The 21,951-nt window shown below is 38.5% G+C and overlaps 1 protein-coding gene across 1 annotated transcript in view; it reads left to right on the top strand.

Annotated features, from left to right (window-relative positions):
- The window catches only part of LOC131439311 (protein embryonic gonad-like), a 365,978-nt gene that overhangs the window by 289,116 nt on the left and 54,911 nt on the right, over window positions 1-21,951 (top strand). The gene's annotated exons all lie outside the window — the stretch shown is intronic.

Genomic DNA, 21,951 nt, shown 5'->3' with positions numbered 1-21,951 from the left:
CTGCATTCGGGTACAACAATAATCCACGAACATTTAATTGAACTAATTTGAATATGTACGAGTCGTTTGCTGTTGAAAGTGGTGTTAAATAAATAAACGAGCTTGAGTAGCTCTGGAATTAATCAGGCCTCCCTCGGCGATGGCGAAACAAATTTAAATTATTACCTTAGATTATCTTCTGTTATTTGAACAATTTTCTGGTCATTTGAGAATGAAGTAACTTTTTCATTACAACAATTGCAGAACATTTCTACTGATCAGTATCGTCAGAAATTAAAAAAAATCACGGTGATATCTGCTTAACTGATGGATGGATCATAGATAGGTGAATATATGCGAAAGTTCTGACAGTCATGATTATAACTAAGTATAATTAAAGCAATCAGTAAGTCAACTAATTTGAACTGCTGCAGATAATATAATCTAATAGAAGTGTAGTCTAAATTTTGTAGAATCATGATACATTTATCTAATCGGATGTCGGATCTAGAGAAAGACAGGTTCTTTTTGTTGTTGTTAATCGGTTCATTTAATGGAGTGCTAATTGGTTTGCGGACTACTGGTATAAACTACACGAAACCAGGAACTAGTTTGGTTTTGTCTTTGTTTGAAAATTTAGGATAATGCAATCGATTTCCTCATACAAGATATTAAAATGACCCATAATTTTTTTTATTTATCTTTCGCTGCCACTTTGATACATTCCTCGATGAGTACACGGTCACTTGATGTTTGATGTTTTTGGGAGTGCTTACCAATTTTTTTTCAGGGGGCGAATCAGTGGAATTCTGAAATTTGATGGTTTTGGGAACAATATCTCATCCGGTTTACTCAGAGCCAATGTTTGGTTACAACACTCAGAAGTTCTCCTGTAAACAAATGAGAACCTCGTTGAACAAATTATTTCATAATAGAGTGCCGGTCTACTCTCCACTTACAACAGGAACAAAAAAAGCTTGCTTCAAATAGGATTGGAATAAAGACAATTGCTTGTATTTCAGTTATTTATTATTGAATTCAATATCTTTCTTATACAAATGTTGCGATTTTGAAGGAATTCTCGAATTTTTCCTGTAACAGGGCTCATTAGGCGGCGCACACCTTCTTCGTCCATCGTTTTAGCTATCTAATTCCACCAGGTCGTCATCTGATTGATGTCTTTGACAACCTTTCCCTTTGCCTTGAGCCTCCTCTTTATGATTGCCCAGTATTTCTCAACAGGGCGGAACTGGGGGCAGTTGGGTGGGTTAAGATTTTTCGGAACAAACTGAACCCCTTTCTCTGCATATCATTCTTGAACGACTTTGCTGTAATGACAGCTTGCCAAATCTGGCCAAAACATTACGGGATTATCGTGGGATCGAATGAACGGTAAAATTCGTTTTTGGAGACACTCGTTTTGGTATAGTTCCGATATCATTGTCTTATTTGTAACGAAAACTTTCGTTTTTTTTTGCCACAGCTGCAAATGCCCTGCCACATCATAAATTTTCTTGCAAATTTGTCGGAAAAAAAGAATTTAAATTTGGCTGGAACATCCCCCCGAGCCGTTGCCAAGTAAAATTTTTGACCTGGGATTTGCCGAAGTCAGCCTTGACATAGGTTTCATCGTCCATCAGAAGACATCCGTCGAACTTGGTCAGCACCTGGTCCTATAGTTTCCGAGCACAAATTTTGACCACACTATTCTGTTTTGTGGTACGATTTGGCTGTTTGCTAGCTCGATACGACTTGATTCCTTCCCGGAGTCGAGTTCTCCTCACGGTACTATGGGCAGCACCGAATTTTCTGGCCAAATCACGGTCCGACAGATTAGGATTCCTTTTAATCGTCTTCAAAATCTTACCACGCAGTTTCCGGTCGACAGTTCCACTCCGACGATTGGCTTGAGGCTTCCGAATCGTCGTCAATGTTTCGTTATACCGTTTGATAACGCGCCATACGGTATTTCTAGGCAATTTCAGCTGTTTAGCTAGCCTAGATGCAGACCACAATGGATTTTCCAAATAATTGTGCACAATTTTTTCCCTCGTCCCTTTCCCTTACAGTTGATTCGCGGAATGTCAAAAATCATACGTGAAGCTGACAAAATTCCCGACACGTGGGCGCCAAGAACTTCCAAATCCGTACACCAGGAGCGCCACAATATGAGCGAAAGTTTGTTCCAATTCTAAATGATTCAAGCAGCATTTTTTTCCCAATTTTTTCGACTATAATCGAGTATGAAAGTGCGAAGCAACAAAACAATGAACAAGATTTTGATGCGATTACTACTTTAGTTGTTTATATGAGAAACTGCTACAAATTCTATTCCAAAGACCTACAAAGACCACTTATTTGAGTCTGAGTTGAGTGTTCTTCGAAAAATCGAAGCTACGCTCACCAGAACCGGAAGAATATTTAATACTCACCGATAATAACGGAAACCGGGCACTAGTAGTCCCAGAATAAATTTATCTATCCACCAACTAACAAGATTTGCCAACTTAGATGCACCTACCACTAGATTTTATAAAAATGTGCACCCCGTTTCACCATCGCTTATAAAAAATACTCGTGAAATTGAAATTTTTTACTAATCGCACTGTAATACCGGAACCGGAAGTCGGATCTGGATCAACTTTTCGGGGACTTTTTTAATAATTGCAAGACATTTCATTTGCATTTTAGTTTGTACAAATCGGTTAAGGAATTTCCGAGAAAATTGAGTGCGCATTTTCTCATGCATTTGTACATTTTGCCTTTTAATTCCGGAACCGGAAGTAGTATCGGAATAAAATTCAATAGCAATCTCTACGACCTTTCATTTGAATCTGAGTTTGTAAAAATCGGATCAGCCATCTCTGAGAAAATCGAGTGACATTATTTGTCACATACATACATACACACACTCAGACATTTGCTTAGTTCGTCGAGCTTAGTCGAATGGTATATGACATTCGACCCTCCGGGCCTTAGCTCAAAAGTCGGTTTTTACAGTGATTGTATAGCCATTCTATATGAGAAATGCAAAACTTCAGTTTAGTGCAAATCCAGAATAATTTTATTAGTTTCGTGCACCACTCGCTGTGTGAAATTTGTTCGAGAAAAATGTTGGAAGCAGTAGATAATTCCCCTCTTCTGAATGCCAGAAATAAATCCCATGCAGCATTTTGATAATATCTTTCAATGAAGTATGCAAATCCGAAATAAAATAATCGATATCAAAATTCTATAGTTTGCTATTTCCGTGGCCGTTGCTTCTAACGAAATCACGTAAAAAGAAAGCTCTTAAACACAATTGTTTCAGTTTGGACTCAATCGGCAGTGTGAACAGAATGTGTTACGGATCTTTCGCAAAACCAGCTTTGCTTCAGACAAGAGCGACTGCGTTATACAGCTTCTGGTCGTTTGCATTGGAGAAAAAGAAAACGAAAAGTGGACAACGATGGGGAACATTATACAAAAAACCCGTTCGACTTCTGGTCACAGAGATATGATGATATAAGTGACGTAACCGATAAAACGCTTTTTGCCCTTCTCTTATGCAATGACTGTGAAAATCGGCTTTTGAACCGAGGTCTGATGGCCGAGTGTCATATACTCTTCGACTCAGTTCGTCGAATACATAAAATGTTCTGATTTTCACAAACTTAGATTAAAATTAAAGATCTTGTAGTCTTGTTCCAGAAAAAAAATCCCAAATATTATATGGATTCGACTTTCGGTTCCGGAATTATGTGGTTATATCTGCACAAAATTTTGAAAATAAGTTCTCCAGATTTGCTCAAAGATGGCTACACCGATTTTCACAAACTTGGATTCAAATGAAAGCTATATAAAGTTTCTGAATTTTTTTTTTGGATCTGACTTCCGGTTTCGGAGTTACGGGGTAAAATGTGCAAATAAATCAAAATACGTGTACTAATTTTTCTCAGAGATGACGACCTTTATACTATCACTTAGAGGGGCGAAACAAAAAAACTTTAAACTGACCTCAACACTACTCCAGTCGGTAGTCAATATCAGTAAACGACCAAACAAATGGATTTCGGCTATCCTGGTTCCCAGTTTCCGATTCCGGAGGCACAGGAAATAGTGGACTTGTTTTCTCAAATCGATCTCACTCACTTTTCTCAGCGATGGTTTAGCCGATTTTTACAAACTTAGATTTTAATGAAAGGTACTGTGGTCTTGTAGGGAGTGTTGAAATGTTTATACCATATTTTAAACATTTAAATTCTAACTCGATCTCAAAATTACTCCAGTCATTATCAGTAAACGATCAACTGAATTGATTCCGGTTATTCTTTCAAGAATCGAAGAATTTTTTTTTTGAAGACTACCACAGTATTAACGGGTGGCAACTAAAATTTTGGAATTTTTTCGAGGCCTGTATGCTTAGCAACAAACGAGCTCAGAGAAAAATAAGAGTGTGTATGTGTTAGCTCTCTCTCTCCTCTTTCTGCTAATATTTTCTGTTTTGTTTATGATTGCTCAGTTTTGCTCAAAATGCCGTCGAAACAAGAAGTATTTCGCGAGCGCGTTGTACAGTTCTACGAACTGCACAGAAATCTCGACAAATAGTATACGGTACAACATTTTAAAAGCAAAAATGTTGCGACTTCGACTCTTTATCATATCCTAAAATCCCCAACAACTGCTCGCAAGCAAGGTAGTGGAAGACCAGCTAAAATTATGGACGCAAAAGGACTTCGTTCTCTTTCTCGTGCCTTCAACAACAAGGATTCACTGAGAGTCAAAGGGATGCCGTAAAAAAATTCAACTGTTCTCACCAGTACATCCGCAAAACGTTGAAAAGACTCGGAATAAAGTACCGAAAGAAGACACGAGCCCTGGAATATACTGACGCACAGATTTCAACGCTGAATTCCCAATGCCGCTTGTTGATTAAAATTTTTTCTGGAAAAAGTTTGGTTTTGGACGTCGAAAGTTACTTCCCTTTTTCGAAGACGCAGATTCCCGCAAACGATCGATACTATTCAACGGATAGTTCTACTGTACATCCAAACAGAAAATATTAGTTTAAACATAACTTTCCGAGAAAGGCATTTCTAAGCCATGGTTCAAGCCATCTGGGTTGGCAATCAATCAAGATGTGTACCAGAACGAATGTTTGAAGAAAATTTTGATCCCGTTTCTTCAAAAACATCATGCTGATGGACAATACGTGTTTTGGCCGGATAAAACGTCATCGCATTACGCCAAAAAACAAAATCGTTCCTGAATACCCATTGGATCCCATTTGTACCCAACAACCAAGACCCGATAAATCTACCTCAGTGTCGCCCAATCGAAGATTTCTTCGGGGTTTTGAGCTCCTTGGCGTACAAAAATAACTGGATAGCCACGAATTGCAAACAGTTGATTGGAAGAATCAAGAGATTTTCGAAAAGTTGACATGAAGGCCGTACAACGCTTCAAAAGGAAGCTTCGCCGAACATCCGATTACGGACCGTTTTCAAATGTTCACTAATTTTTTTTCAACAATGGACAATGTATGTTTAATTTCAATCAATCAGATCATCTTCAAGTATGTTTGTCTTTTTTTGACAGCTTGAGAAAGAAATTCCAAAATTTTAGTTGCCACCCGTTATATGTAATAATATGTTTGATTCTAGAAAGACATCATAACACCACTAGGTGAATTAAAACACGTTTTACCTTTCATGTAGAAAGGCTATAAAATCGCTGTGAAATCCGACTTTTGACCCGAGGCCCGGAGGGCCGAATGTCATGTACACAGAAAGAAATAGTCAATTTCACAGGTGACATAATGTTACAAACGATACAATTAATAAATACTAAAGAATTTTACAGGTTCTGAATGTAATTTACACTCGAGTACCAAGTGCCGTTGTATGGATTTATATGTATCAATTATTCATCAAGCAAATATGGACTTCTGTGGTTCAGTCGATTAACTGACTTGCTTTGTGATCTAATGTTTCTTGGTTCAAGCCGCACTGTTGCTATCGATCATTTGTTTTTTTTATTTAATCCGATTTCAACCCAAGTAATTTTCGAATCACACAATTTTACATGTTCTTGAATATAAATTTAATTGAAATACGTCGCTCCATTTATGTGCATTTTATTAGATGTAGAATCACTAGATTTGTTCGAACTGTGTACCATTTGATTTAGCTCGACGAACTGAGCTAATGTCTGTGTCACTCGATTTTCCCAGAGATGACTGAACCGATTTTCACAAACTTAGAATCAAATGAAAGGTTTTAGACTGCTATTAAATTTTACCTTTTTTTCGACTTCCGGAATTACAAGGCAATATGTGCAAATCCGTAGTTTGTTCCGTTCGCAGCGTGCTTTGTTCAATTTCGTATAGCGTGCAGGGTTTAAATTTATATTTTTGGCCTGTTTTTGAAGAACCCGACATTAACTTTACGAGAAGGTGCTTCAAAATTGACCAAAAATGGTTTAAATATATCGTATGGAACTGTTCACTGACATTTGATCGCAAATAATTTAAAATTTTGAAGTACTTTGCACATAGTTAGACGCCATGTTGAATTGAATCTCACTTACATCGTTAAAGTTTGGTTTGCATTCGATCCTTAAGCAAGATTTCAATTTCGGTTGCTGCTGGTCTAACTTTTCAGCGCTTGAAATCAATACAAACTGAATTTCTGGCTTTGTTAAATCGTATTTGCCCCTTTTTCGTGCACTCTATTGTTCACTACACTGCATTGTCTTTGTTTCTGTTGTCTCGACTGTAAACGATTTGAGACTGTGTCGGATGAGATGCGAGCACGAACTGGTAACTGTTTACAAATTGAAAAGGTTATGCTAGATTATACCAAAAGAAAGTTTTTTATTTAATTCAAAATTGAAAAAAAAATTATTCACAGAATCTTCTAGTGATATTTTTGAAGATATAAGTAATATGAGAAAGGCATCATTACACCACTAGGCGAATTAGAAAAGGTTTTTAGATTAACATCGCTCATCTCATACAAAATGGCAACGTAAATGCGAAGCGCTTGGTTTGAAAAATGATACTGAATATTTGACATAAACGCTGGAGCATGCTTTTGTAAACTACTCGAATTGTTGTCTGAAATGAACCCAAATTAGTGTCAGCAATTATCCTAATAAAAAGGCAAAAAATATTTTAATGAAATGCTTTGAAATGAAGTAAATAAAACAACATTTCGTAGTTCCCAAAGTGTACGACGGAAATCGATGATTAACCTTCCATGTTTTGGTCATCGTTATACCTGACTGGTCCAATTCGAGGAGCTCGTTTGTAAATGACCTACCTAATCAATCTTCGGTCTATCGTTTCCTTTATTTGTTTGCTACACGCTACGTTCATCTAGGGCTATTGTATCAATAGTAACCTCATTGGTAGAGTCGCCACTATATTTTTCCGATTGCTTGACGTTGTAACCCCTTGTAATAAAATCGGCCACAATATCTCTGGTTCGGCTCTAAGCAGCAATACCGCAGGAAAAAATAGTTCGAACATTGTTCAATAGTGCTGTTATAGCGACGCGAAAGTTCGAATGCACCTATTTTCATCTCACCGTTAAGGTCAGTCTATCGGGCAGGGACAACAGATGGAATTATAACTGGTTTTCGTATAAGAGAAATGGAATTGAGATGACTACTGGAACCTCAATCCTTGGATTTACGCAGAATGTTTATATTTTGATCGTCACCATTTTACTCGATGGATGTTGAGGACAAAATTTTTGGTGATATCTTGCTCTCAATGGAGATTAAGTTCCACAGCCAAAGGTGCGTTCTTCCTTCCACTGCAGATCTGTTAAACTAAACATCTGTAGTATATTCCTGGTCGGAATCTCTCATCGGAAAATTTCGGTAACGTATCATTTCGGTGCATTTTTATTGCGCTTCCAGTTAGTACAAAGATTTAAATAACCAGTTGCGTAGCCAGCAAACCCAAGCGCGAAACTTCACATCACCCATTGCCAAATCATTACCGCTGCCGGTCGAATGAAACCTACGTAAATGTTGTAATTAATGCTCACCTAAATGCCATACGAGTGAAGATTTTTTTTGTTGAGACTTCTTCTGACAGAAGAGGTACCTACGTTCGATGGAGAAAACCAACTGTCCAGAAAAAAACATGGATTATGAACGAGGGATGATGGTACAAAAGGTGGGATTAAACAAACATTGCAAACATTGCGATGTGAGTGCCACTGAGTTTTTTGGACAAATTAAATTACACACATTTCAAGCGTAATGAGATAGTTTCTCATTTCGATGCACTAATTCGAGTGGTTTGCAGGTGAATGAATGTTTTCGATTTTGACGAAAGGCTCGTATTATTTGGCGCTGGTGCCTCTGGGTTTTGGCCGATTCGATAATGGTTGCATCACAACTCTAAACGTGGAGTTTGAAAAAAAAATCTCGTTAGTGAGTGGAGAAGTTTGAACAATGTTTTTTATTCACAACGGTTTTGATAACGAATGAAAGAATGCTAGTAATCTGCTTGGGTAAGCATACATTAAAGTCCTAAATGATGCTGGGAAATCTTTAGAGTCCGGCGGATGGTTGTTATGATTTTACAACAACCTTAAGTAGTTTTTAATAAAAACGCTTATTACTTTCCACCTGTTTCGAAAACACATGTTGAACAGAACTGATTCAGTAATAACTGATCAACTAACTTGTTGGATTAATGAGCTGTGACATGATGAGTGATGGCATTATTGAAATATGTACCCTTTCGAATACATATCACACTGTCAATTAATCTGCTATCTGCAACTAACTGGCACATCAGTTTCAACTTTCTTCCTCTTCTTCTTATTTCCAGGTGAGCTCTAGACGTGCCGTGTATTTCTTTGCCAACTCGAGCAGCCCAATCACGCACGAATTCGACATGTTCTGCAACAATAAATCGAGAATCAAGAGTAAGCTAATTGAGTTTTTACCCACCGTCATGTTCATTCACCGGGCAGCATCCACGGCGCACGGCTGCTAAACTAGCCTCTGAAACAAAGCGCCCTTCCCCGCCGATGACTATGATTTTGAACGAGCGCTACGTGGTTCATCTGCGGTTGATTTATCGCATCTCGATTGGCATGATTCACCTGAACCTGAACCTTCCTGGCAAACCGGCATCGGTCAGGTAGACATCGCGCGAATTCCTCCGGTGCGAAGGAATCGCGCCGCGTAATCATGTTAAACGAGCGCACCGCCAAGACTCGGCCATAGAGTCCGCACGAGGTTCCCATGCTCCTTCGAGACGCAACTTCTACTTTTACTGGCCTAGGTTCGCCGCCGCTTGGTCGCTCTGATACAGTCATCATTTTATCATCAACTGATCTAGATATGAACATGTAGCGGGTACCTGAACATGCCCCGACCGCGTCCGTTTCTATTGGCACTTGATCGCCGAACGAGCGGCCGTTACTCAGCGGAACCTGAAACTATTTTCCACGATCATCAGTGCATATTTTATGGCTTTATAGATGCTATTAGTTGGATCGGTCGGCACGTAAGCCTTCGCAACACAGGAGTTTGTTTGTTTAGTTTGTTCTGTTGCGCTAATTTGTTACCCCTCACGGCACATGTTGTAATATTTTCAACCGACAAACCGATTTAGGCTGCAATCCAAGTCGGGTTTTGCTCTAGAAAATACTACACTTAGAAAAAAAGTTTAAAAGTACGTCTTCTCAGTCAGTCCGTTTCTTGTTCAAATTCAGTTCATACAGAAAACAGAAGAAAAACGTGCTTAATCCACCTAGCAGTGAGCTGATACCTTTTTTTTATCAATCCGCATACGTTTTTTGCATGAACATTCTTCGGTATTTTAGTTCCTATGACATTATTTCAATGACCGTCGTTTTAAGCGGCAGTTTGAAATTTGAATCTAAACGTGTGACAATCGATTGAACATTCCATGAGATATCAAAGTAAGTTCAACTTTAGAGTTTTTCGTCATTATTTACGGTACTTCCAGAGCCAGTATTCAGGAATCCAGTAGTTTACATTTGATTTTAAATGTTTGAAAATCAGTGTGGACATCTTTGAGAAATCGCAGTGCGAACTAAATTCTAGAATACCTTCCGAATCGAAAACTTAGTACCGCTAAAACTGATATAAGTTTATTTGGTTATCGACTATCCAAATCTGCAAACCCGATAAACCGATAAACCGATTAATTTATGTGAAATAGACATTTTTATACAAATCACCATGTATCTCCTAAACCGGAAGTTGGATCTGACTAAAGAGCAAGACTTTTCATTAGAATTTTACATGATTCTCAGATTTCATTTGAGTCTTAGATCGGTTAAGCCATCTACGAGAAAAATGTGTTACACAATTTTGATTTCATTTCACATATCATCCTGTAGTTTCGGAACCAGAAGTCGGATCCAAACATAGTTCAGGAACCTTGTTTGGGAACATACGACTTTTCATATGAATCTGAGTTTGTAGAAAACGATTGAGTCATCTTTGAGAAAATTGAGTGAAATTATTTTTCACACACGCATTTGCTGATCTCGACGAACTGATTCGAATGGTATATAGGTGTTATGTTCTTCCAGCAATTATAGCTGTAAGTAGTTTAAAACAATATAATTATGGAATTGCTTTCAACTCGAAGTTTCTGCCATCATCTGGTTCTCATATGTCATTTTCGAACGATTATGTTGCCAAAAACGAACCGTTCTAAAATCGGTCCAAGGCAAAATGTCATGAAATTTCCGAAATCGAATAAAAATGTGATGCCGGAAGTCTTAGAATTGCATGAAACGTCAAGATTTAGTGGTATCTTGAATTTTTTTTTTCAAATCGACTTTCTGGGACTTAGAAAAAATATCTAAGTCCCAGAAATGTACTACCCCCTATGGTGCTTTTTCAAGATCGAAAAAATTTTAACCGTTGGGCAGCACCCCTTACCCATGTCCGATTTAGCTCAAATTTTGCATGAGGATTTTTTTCGAGGTGGTTAAACTTTTGATTAATAGCGCTACAAAATTAGAGGTGATCCTAAAATATTGACACCCTTACATACATTAGAGCGGTAAAAAACAACGCTTTTTGTTGGTTTACGTCACATATAAAATCATATCTCCGGAACCAAAAGTCACAGCCATTTGATCTTTGAACTTGATCAATGGCCCGACAGTAGCTTTCAAACGAGCATAAGTTGTTAAAATCGGTTAAGCCATCTCTGAGAAAAATTTTTTTTTTCCATGAATACGTTTATTTCTTAAGGCAGTTTACATAAGTTTTTCTTCGCCGTAGCATCACTTTTACATAATATTCTTATCCTAATTTAATTCTAACATAGTCACAACGTTTTGAATTTATTAAAACATATTCTCTTATAGCTTAAATATCATCTTAGGTAACTCGTCATTAATTATGAAATCTACTCGGAAATATTATTTGAACCAAACGATTAACTTCTATAAATTATAAAATAAGCTGTTATTTTCAGACATTTTGTTGATAATTTCATAAACTGTTTCGACTTTGTTTGTATCATTACATAATTTTTATTCTAATTTAGCTATTGGTTGAACTCATGGACGCAGCTGGGATCAGAGCTAAGTCTTAAAAGGGGCCTTTATTAAATTGAAACTTTTATTTATGAAATGATGAATAAGTTTCATGTATGGAAGGTCGTTCTCTGAGAAAATTGAGCGCGTATAAATATCTTCGAAAAATGCACACACACAGACATTTTCCGATCTCGTCGAACTGAGTCGAGTGGTATGTAACACTATGAGTCTCTGAGGCTCCGTTCAAAAGTCGGTTTTCCAGCAATTCTAATACCTTTCTATAGAGAAAGGCAAAAAGGTATAAAAGGTAAAACAGAAATATTAATTTTTCCTTCGGTTTTTTTTTTTCGTTTCAATCCTTCTGTAATGTTTTGTAATACTGTCTTGACCTCTTTGAACGCGGCATAATGATAGTTCATAACAAATACAGACACAAAACACAAAACACAAAACACAAAACACAAAACACAAAACACAAAACACAAAACACAAAACACAAAACACAAAACACAAAACACAAAACACAAAACACAAAACACAAAACACAAAGACACAAAGACACAAAGACACAAAGACACAAAGACACAAAGACACAAAGACACAAAGACACAAAGACACAAAGACACAAAGACACAAAGACACAAAGACACAAAGACACAAAGACACAAAGACACAAAGACACAAAGACACAAAGACACAAAGACACAAAGACACAAAGACACAAAGACACAAAGACACAAAGACACAAAGACACAAAGACACAAAGACACAAAGACACAAAGACACAAAGACACAAAGACACAAAGACACAAAGACACAAAGACACAAAGACACAAAGACACAAAGACACAAAGACACAAAGACACAAAGACACAAAGACACAAAGACACAAAGACACAAAGACACAAAGACACAAAGACACAAAGACACAAAGACACAAAGACACAAAGACACAAAGACACAAAGACACAAAGACACAAAGACACAAAGACACAAAGACACAAAGACACAAAGACACAAAGACACAAAGACACAAAGACACGAAGACACAAAGACACAAAGACACAAAGACACGAAGACACAAAGACACAAAGACACAAAGACACAAAGACACAAAGACACAAAGACACAAAGACACAAAGACACAAAGACACAAAGACACAAAGACACAAAGACACAAAGACACAAAGACACAAAGACACAAAGACACAAAGACACAAAGACACAAAGACACAAAGACACAAAGACACAAAGACACAAAGACACAAAGACACAAAGACACAAAGACACAAAGACACAAAGACACAAAGACACAAAGACACAAAGACACAAAGACACAAAGACACAAAACACAAAGACACAAAGACACCAAGACACAAAGACACAAAGGCACAAAGACACAAAGACACAAGGACACAAAGACACAAAGACACAAAGACACAAAGACACAAAGACACAAAGACACAAAGGCACAAAGACACAAAGACACAAAGACACAAAGACACAAAGACACAAGGACACAAAGACACAAAGACACAAAGACACAAAGACACAAAGACACAAAGACACAAAGACACAAAGACACAAAGACACAAAGACACAAAGACACAAAGACACAAAGACACAAAGACACAAAGACACAAAGACACAAAGACACAAAGACACAAAGACACAAAGACACAAAGACACAAAGACACAAAGACACAAAGACACAAAGACACAAAGACACAAAGACACAAAGACACAAAGACACAAAGACACAAAGACACAAAGACACAAAGACACAAAGACACAAAGACACAAAGACACAAAGACACAAAGACACAAAGACACAAAGACACAAAGACACAAAGACACAAAGACACAAGGACACAAAGACACAAAGACACAAAGACACAAAGACACAAAGACACAAAGACACAAAGACACAAAGACACAAAGACACAAAGACACAAAGACACAAAGACACAAAGACACAAAGACACAAAGACACAAAGACACAAAGACACAAAGACACAAAGACACAAAGACACAAAGACACAAAGACACAAAGACACAAAGACACAAAGACACAAAGACACAAAGACACAAAGACACAAAGACACAAAGACACAAAGACACAAAGACACAAAGACACAAAGACACAAAGACACAAAGACACAAAGACACAAAGACACAAAGACACAAAGACACAAAGACACAAAGACACAAAGACACAAAGACACAAAGACACAAAGACACAAAGACACAAAGACACAAAGACACAAAGACACAAAGACACAAAGACACAAAGACACAAAGACACAAAGACACAAAGACACAAAGACACAAAGACACAAAGACACAAAGACACAAAGACACAAAGACACAAAGACACAAAGACACAAAGACACAAAGACACAAAGACACAAAGACACAAAGACACAAAGACACAAAGACACAAAGACACAAAGACACAAAGACACAAAGACACAAAGACACAAAGACACAAAGACACAAAGACACAAAGACACAAGGACACAAAGACACAAAGACACAAAGACACAAAGACACAAAGACACAAAGACACAAAGACACAAAGACACAAAGACACAAAGACACAAAGACACAAAGACACAAAGACACAAGGACACAAAGACACAAAGACACAAAGACACAAAGACACAAAGACACAAAGACACAAAGACTAAAAAACACAGAAACACAAAAACAAAACAACATGAATATTTTGTGAGAAAAATTTGAACATCAACATAATTTTTCCGCCAAAATGCTGACTTCGGTCTTTCCGTGTAGCACAATATCAATATAATCGAAAACGGAAACGGAAATTAATTATGAATAGATCTGGTACCTTATTTTCAAAATTTCTTCGCGCCGCATTTTAAGTTTAACTGCTATACATGTACTTCTAATCTATTTATAAGTCGAAAACGAAACGAAAAAAAATCAGCAATAAAATAAAATACTTCTCCCGCCATTTTTCTATTTTCATTTTAAATACTGGGCATCTCAGGTTATGTTTCTATTTCGGAGCTGATTAAAAACGTGCATTCTTTCAGAAACTGGATCAAACATTTTGTTTGTAACACTTGAATACGATAAAAAATAACAAACTTTACTTTGAAAACGAATCATTCCATTCCGTTGCTCAAAACCGCCTGGAAAAAGAAGCAAAAAAAGACTAACGGCATATCGTAATATCTGATTAAAGTGACATTTCAGCGAGCTTCTCTTTACAAAACGTTCTCCTATTCTGCAGCGGCCCACTGACGGCTTAACCCGACCAGTCCAAAAATCACCGCCGAGCACCATTCTCCATTCTCCGGTGCGTTAATCCAGTTAATCGCATTATAAAACTCTATTTACTACATGTACTCCCGCCGAACAGGAAACTGGAGATAATGTGGAGCATCTTCCCGGCAGCCAACTTTCCCAGCTTTTATTAGTCGCTCCATTAGGGGCTTAAAGATTATCGAAACTGTGCTCGCGGCAATATTGTGCGAGGTTTTCATTTTTTTGTAAGATTAAAATACAAAACAGACCGTGGTCGTGGAGGGGAGAAGCAGAATTTAAAAATACATTTATGGACCAATTCAGAGCATGCAGACAAACTCTTCAAAAGTCGTTCAAATTCGCACGACATCCACGAGGAAGAGATGGTGGATCTTTGAACTCTCGGGTGATTGTCCAAAGCCGTTCGGGCCCCGACTGGGACTGATGGGAAAGTGCTCAAGTTTATCGATCATGGTGCATCGCGCACACGGTGAGAGCCGCGATTTTCCACTCGTCCGGCATCCCGAGGAACTTGTTCGGTAAATTTGATTTTACGACCGATCGTTTATCGCTGTTTTCGTTGTTGCTGGGATTACGACCGGACTCGTCGTCGTTTGATTCGAAGAGCTTTACTCAATTTAACATATTGCACTTTAATCGATTCGCACAAGCAGGAAGAGTGGTTCTGCTGTGGGCAACAACAAAGATGCGACTCTTCAGTACATTTGTGCCTTAAGTGGCTCTTCAGAATCACGTTCGATTTAATTCGGCGCAAGATTTCGAGTTAAGCGACGATACAATCGCTTTGAGTTGAGATAAAACTTGAAAATCAGCACGTCAACGATCGCCATACAGTACCTAATGGGTCTCAATGCGTTCCATTTAGGTTTGCAGAGTGAAAAAAAAAAAAGAAAGGAGAGCGGTGCTTGGCATAATCATTCGACACCCACCGAGCGTCGGACAAGTGTATCTGCTGCGAAAAATTTGAGTGGGAAATCGCACGATCTCACCTTGGATCACCTGTATTGTTGAACAGCAGGAGTGAAAAATGTTAATTAAAACGAATCAAGTGTTCTACCGTACGGACCGAAAATTGAAGATGAGCTCAACAGAAATGCGACCCAACTGGTTCCCAAACCCCTGGGACTGTTCCGAGCGCGTTCACTAACCGAAGCGGCAGATTACTGTGAGCGTATGTTAATTTATTTACCTGCGCTCCCCAAGCAGTACGAATGTGTAAATAAAATGAGAAGATGTAGAAAAATGGGTTCGGAAGAGATTGTACGATTCCAATGCCAGCGCAGGTGCAAGTGAATGAATATTGCATTTGGGTCAACCTACAAATTTTGAAAATTTGTTTGGAAAATATTCTCAGTGGTAGAGTATCTATCAATCAATTCAACTTAACTCTAGTAGTCTTATGACCAGTCCATACAACGACGGAGCTCAGATTCTTAGTCCTTTCAACGTGAAGTTGCGACCATTCAAAGACCCTCACATTTATCGGTTACCTCCAATCAGTGCAAACACCGTTCGGCGTGTAAACAAACCAGCCACTATTTGTAATAAAAATGTCGAGTAATTATGAAATCAAACATCCACAGCACAATTCGCGTACCAGCCGGCATCATTCCGCACTTCAGAGCACCGAACAGATGCTAATCGCAAACCGAACCGAACTCGTACTCGTACGACAGCGGCTCTCCGGTCTCGGTAGCCGGGGTCTGCGAGACATTTGGAGCGATTGGCGATGTCATTGCTACACATTAGCCTGGATTGGATCGATAGTTTTTTTTTCAGTTAGTTTGTTTTTTTTTTTCAGCTCCCTCTCGTTGCCATGCTGCCAATGCCATTTATGGTGGGAAAAGTTGATCCAAGAGTTCCTACCATCAGACTTCGCCGAGTAGCCGGATCAGAGCGCCGTTGCTTGGTGTTCCATAACAAGACGAGTTGAGCTAGGCGACATTTTGCTCTACTGAATTGGATTTATTGATGGATATTTTTTGCTGCAGGGTTGTGAAGGAGTAGCAAAAAAAGTGCATTAGTCTATGAAAATTAGAGACGATAGATTTATTGGAAACATTTATCTGCTATTAGATTTACTGTCGGATAGCGGATGCTTGATATTGAAAATCTTGTGTATCTCGATAAATTGTAACAGAAGCACACGTAGTTTATCGAATTTGTTTTGAACTACTTTGTAGTTTGCTAATTTAGAATATTTGAAGTGGGTTTGAGCATTTGCACAATGGACTTTAGACAACTGAAATTGAACAATATAGCAGCTTTGTTTACCGAAGCCTTGCTCCAGAATTTGCTGACGAACTCCAATTGGACAGTGGCAAAAAGAGAATTTATCAAAAATAGTTCCGTGTTTGGCAAGCAATCTTATGCTACGGACTGGAAACTATACTGCATCTGATACATGAACTAAATGTTTCGTCTTATTTAATTTAAGGCTAGAGCTCTGCGACGTTCGATACATTCAAAAATAAGGGGAAAGTGAATAATTTCGAACCATTAGCTAAATCGATTATTTTCTGACAGATTAGCTTCTGTCATGGTTTTATTTCAGCTTCATCTAATATTTTGAATTGGCAGTCGAGGTATTCTCTGCGATAATCCAGTAATCTTCGAGATTCCATAATCGGTTGACACAGTGAATATGTCTGAAAATTAAAAAGTACGGTTGTGTAATGTCTGTGGTCAGCCGTGTGGCATCCGGCGGAATTATTTTTTACCAAGAATTGATCCACTGGTTTCCTATTCCATGTCGTAAAAGGCCACAAAAATAGGAACTCCTAAGTCAAGGTGTATTTCCGTGCCGATGGCTGAATGGCTGCAGGAGGTTAAACATTGCAGTCGTGAACGGAATATCTTGGGTTTTTCCCTTACTGGATACACGCCATGCTTAGCAATCAACTTCTTTGATCATCGCTTCGGCAGGCCAGAGATTAGAAAGCTGAGTGTCTGTGGGTGTCCTCAAGGTGGTGTACTATCCCCACTTTTATGGAACCTAGTCGCTGATAGTTTGTTAAGGAAACTTAATAACCTTGGATTTCCGACTTATGGTTTTGCCGACGATTATCATATATTGATGACCGGTATAAGCATTAACACTCTCTTTGATTTAATGCAGCAAGCCCTGCGATCTGTTGAACGATGGTGTTGTCAGGTTTGGATTATCTGTAAATCCGGGCAAAACATCAATGGTGCTTTTCACTCATCGTAGGATAATTACAGGAGCTCGTCCGTTGCAGTTCTTTGGTTCAGGGGTCACTGTGGTCGATCAAGTTAAATACGTCGGGGTTATTCTTGACTCAAAACTGAATTGGTCTGCTCACATTGATTTCAGGATTAAAAGAGCTCGCATGGCTTTCGGCCAATGCAGACGAGCTTTTGGAAAATCATGGGGACTCAAACCCAGATATATTCATTGGATCTACACAACTATCGTTAGACCAATTTTAGCATATGGATGTCTTGTATGGTGGCAGAAAGGAGAAGTCGCGACAGTTCAGTCAAAGCTAAATCATCTCCAAAGGATGGTCCTAATGGCGATGACAGGAGCATTCACGACAACTCCTACTGCTGCTCTAGAGGCGCTACTGTGCATTAAACCACTACATGTGTTCCTAAAACAAGAAGCATTATCTTGTGCATACCGTCTTAGGGTTACAGGGCTTTGGAACAGTAACCCATTAGAATATGCTACCAGTCACACTCGCTTGTGGTCTCAAATGGTTCCGTGGGATGAGTATTTACTCGCTCCTAGTGACCTAACTCTCACATGCAGTTTTCCTTTCAAAACATTCAATGTGAGCTATCCTCTTCGTTAGGAATGATTGTCTGGTTGTCTGGAACGACAACTTGATGAACACATAGTTTGTTTTACGGACGGTTCTCTGTTGAATGGTCGTGCTGGTGCTGGTATCTACTGTCGTGAAATAGGCTGGAGCAGTCTCATTCACTTGGTAGATACTGTACTGTGTTCCAAGCAGAAATCTACGCAATTCTGTGTGGAGTACAATCGGCACTTCAGCAGAGGATCTGTGGTAAACGTATTTATTTTTGTTCCGACAGTCAGGCAGCCTTAAAAGCACTCAGTTCGAATGACTCACGGTCGAATCTAGTGATCGCATGTCGAACTCAAATTGAAGACCTCAGCATTTCAAATGCTGTTTACTTCATATGGGTACCCGGCCATTCTGGTATTACTGGAAATGAATGGGCTGATGAGTTGGCTAGAGCTGGTGCAACGAATGATTTCGTTGGTTCTGAACCAGCTTTACCACTTTCAACTAGTTGGATAAAGCACAAGATACGTTCTTGGGCTGCATCCAAACATGCCAGCTACTGGCGCAGCTTGCAAACTTGCGCTCAGACAAAAGCATTTCTACCAGATTTAAATCTGAAAATGTCAAAGTGTCTACTGCATTTCTCCAAGTATCATTGAAGTATTCTGGTCAGAGCTCTGACTGGACATTGCAAACTCAATTATCACATGGCTACTATTCAACGTGCTGAGTATTATTCGTGTGATTTGTGTGAATGCGATTATGGTACTTCATATCATCTGATATGTAACTGTCCCGCATTGACGCAGCTACGTATCCGGGTTTTTGGTTCTCCATACATGGTTGAGTCTGTGTATGCGGAGCTAAAATTGAAGGATATTCTCTCGTTTCTCACCCAATGTGGTAAGGAGCTATAGTCAGAAGGGTTCATCGTTCTTCCTGGAGTGAATGAATCCCTTCTGTATTCACCTTAAATAGGGTTTGGCAGATTGTTTGGCATCCTCTGGGGGGTACCGCATTTTCTTCTGCTCGTACATACTGCGAGTCGCTCTGCATTCTTCCGGGAGTGCAGAATGGTGTCGCTTTTGTAAGATCTCTAAATCCTCTCGGGGGTTGGAGGTTTTATTAACAGCAGACTGTTCGGGACCTCGTAGAGGTTCAGAATTTCCTTCTGCTTCCACTAAATGTGATCCTCAGCAGATTGTTCAGCATCCCTTAGGGGTGCAGAATTTACTTCTGCTTTTATGTGTTTTTGTGTCGTCAATTTTTCCCATCCTCCTAGTCCAACCCTTACCATTTCCTTTCAATCCTTCCCTCTTATATATCGGGAAAATGATGCTAAAAACAAATTGATGGCAAGGCACAAATCTCCAAATATCAAGGGGAACGTGCCATTTGAGCCAATTTGTTCTGATTCCTGATTCCTGAATATTTTGAATTGGCAGTCGAGGTATTCTCTGCGATAATCCAGTAATCTTCGAGATTCCATAATCGGTTGACACAGTGAATATGTCTGAAAATTAAAAAGTACGGTTGTGTAATGTCAGAGTCATAACTGGATGACGTGAATACGAATAAAACTGACACGATTTCTTTATACTTTCGAATTCCAATTGATAGTTGATCGATTGTGTGAATTGTGAAATTTTCCCCCTTTTACCCTACTAGAATTTGAAACGAAACACCTGAACTACAGTACAGATTAGTTACATTAAACATTCTGAGACACAATTGAATATTATGAAATAACCAGTATAGTTCTTTATAATAAAATAATGGTGGTTCTGAATAGAACCTTTTATGAAAGCGTTCGTGATGGAGCGTGACGAGTTGAGTTCGTATTCCGATGGATACCGTGTATAGAATTCATTTCTGCCTTTTAGACTTAGCAGCTCTGCTGTATGACGCACAATCACTTTTATTTGAATTGAAACTAGCTTTGCGAACAAACCGCAACACATCCGATTGCAGTGCCAAATGATACTAAACTGAATAAATTTTTCACAAATGGGCGGTTCCAACGGCCACACATATTGGCACTTGTAGAATTTTGACGTCGATTATCTCATTTCGGATTTGCATATTTTATTGAAAGAAACTATCAAGTACAGGATTCACTTCTGCCTTTCAGAAGAACCAAATTGTAGAATTCGCTACGATATTTAGCACAGTTCGGAACATTTTTCTCGAACGATTTTCGCACAGCGAAAAATGCACGAAGCAAATCAAATTATTTTGAATTTTCACTTGGATTTGCAAAGAAGTAATCTTAATAGTTCTTTAGATAACATTTAGAACCATTAGAACGGCTGATTTTATATAATGTTGTCCACTTTTCGTTTTCTTTCTCTCCAATGCAAACGACCAGCAGTTCTGCTGTCTGGTGCAATCGCTCTTGCTTGAATTGAAACTAGCTTTGCGAACAAACCGTAACACACAGGGCCGGTGAAAGAGGTGGTTACGGTGGGTAGTACCAGCCACCCGAATGTTCCAAAGGTGGGTAATTACCCACCTGAAATTTCGATCGATAAACAATGTTAATATTAGTGTTATTCATAATTAGAATATTTGTAACTCAGAATAATAAAAGAAGAATGTGAAGATATACAACAGAGAGGTGAGACGTGATAAGGGTCACTGGAGCAAGCAGAAATCTTTTAGTAACTTAACTTTTACCTTCCGCCATAGGAGTCGAGCTTAAGCAACTCATCAATACAAATTACTCGAGTCTCTGGTATGCCGGAAAGTTCCGATAAAGGTCTTTTACCATTTACTATCCGAACCGGTAAAGTTACAAGAAGTTGACACTTTCTACTCTTCTGGAAGAAAGTAAAAGCTATGTTACTTGAAGATTTCTGTATGCTCAAATGAACCTTCACATCTCAACTTTTCGTTCTATATCTTCACATAAATAAAAAAATGTTTGTCGTAGAATTGCGTTTTTGTTTTCTATACTGGGGGCCAAATTCAAAATACAGAAAGAAAGACAGCGGTCAGGCTTTGAACGTCTACATTTTTAGCTGATATTCGATATCATATCACATATTTTAGATAATTGGTGATAGAATCTTCAATTAGTAACGAACTATTTTTAATTTTCCCAGTTTCTCAAACCATCACCATGATTCCCCCCAACAGATACGACAGTTTCGTATACATACGTTAGCGGTTTCTATAATATTGCTGTTGAATGAGTGCGTTCGCATTTTAGAAAATCGCTCATACAAAACAAGATACAGTATCGAATCGACTTGCATTCTGTGCGGTTCGATACTGCCGTAGAGAAGATTGCTAACACATCGTTCAAAAAGTCCAGGAACTAATTAGGAAATTCCTTGTGTAAGAGCCTTTTTATTCCTCAACAT

The sequence above is a fragment of the Malaya genurostris genome, chromosome 3, assembly GCF_030247185.1.
Source record: "Malaya genurostris strain Urasoe2022 chromosome 3, Malgen_1.1, whole genome shotgun sequence".
NCBI classification, from domain to species: domain Eukaryota; kingdom Metazoa; phylum Arthropoda; class Insecta; order Diptera; family Culicidae; genus Malaya; species Malaya genurostris.
This window is presented reverse-complemented; position numbering and strand designations above follow the sequence as displayed.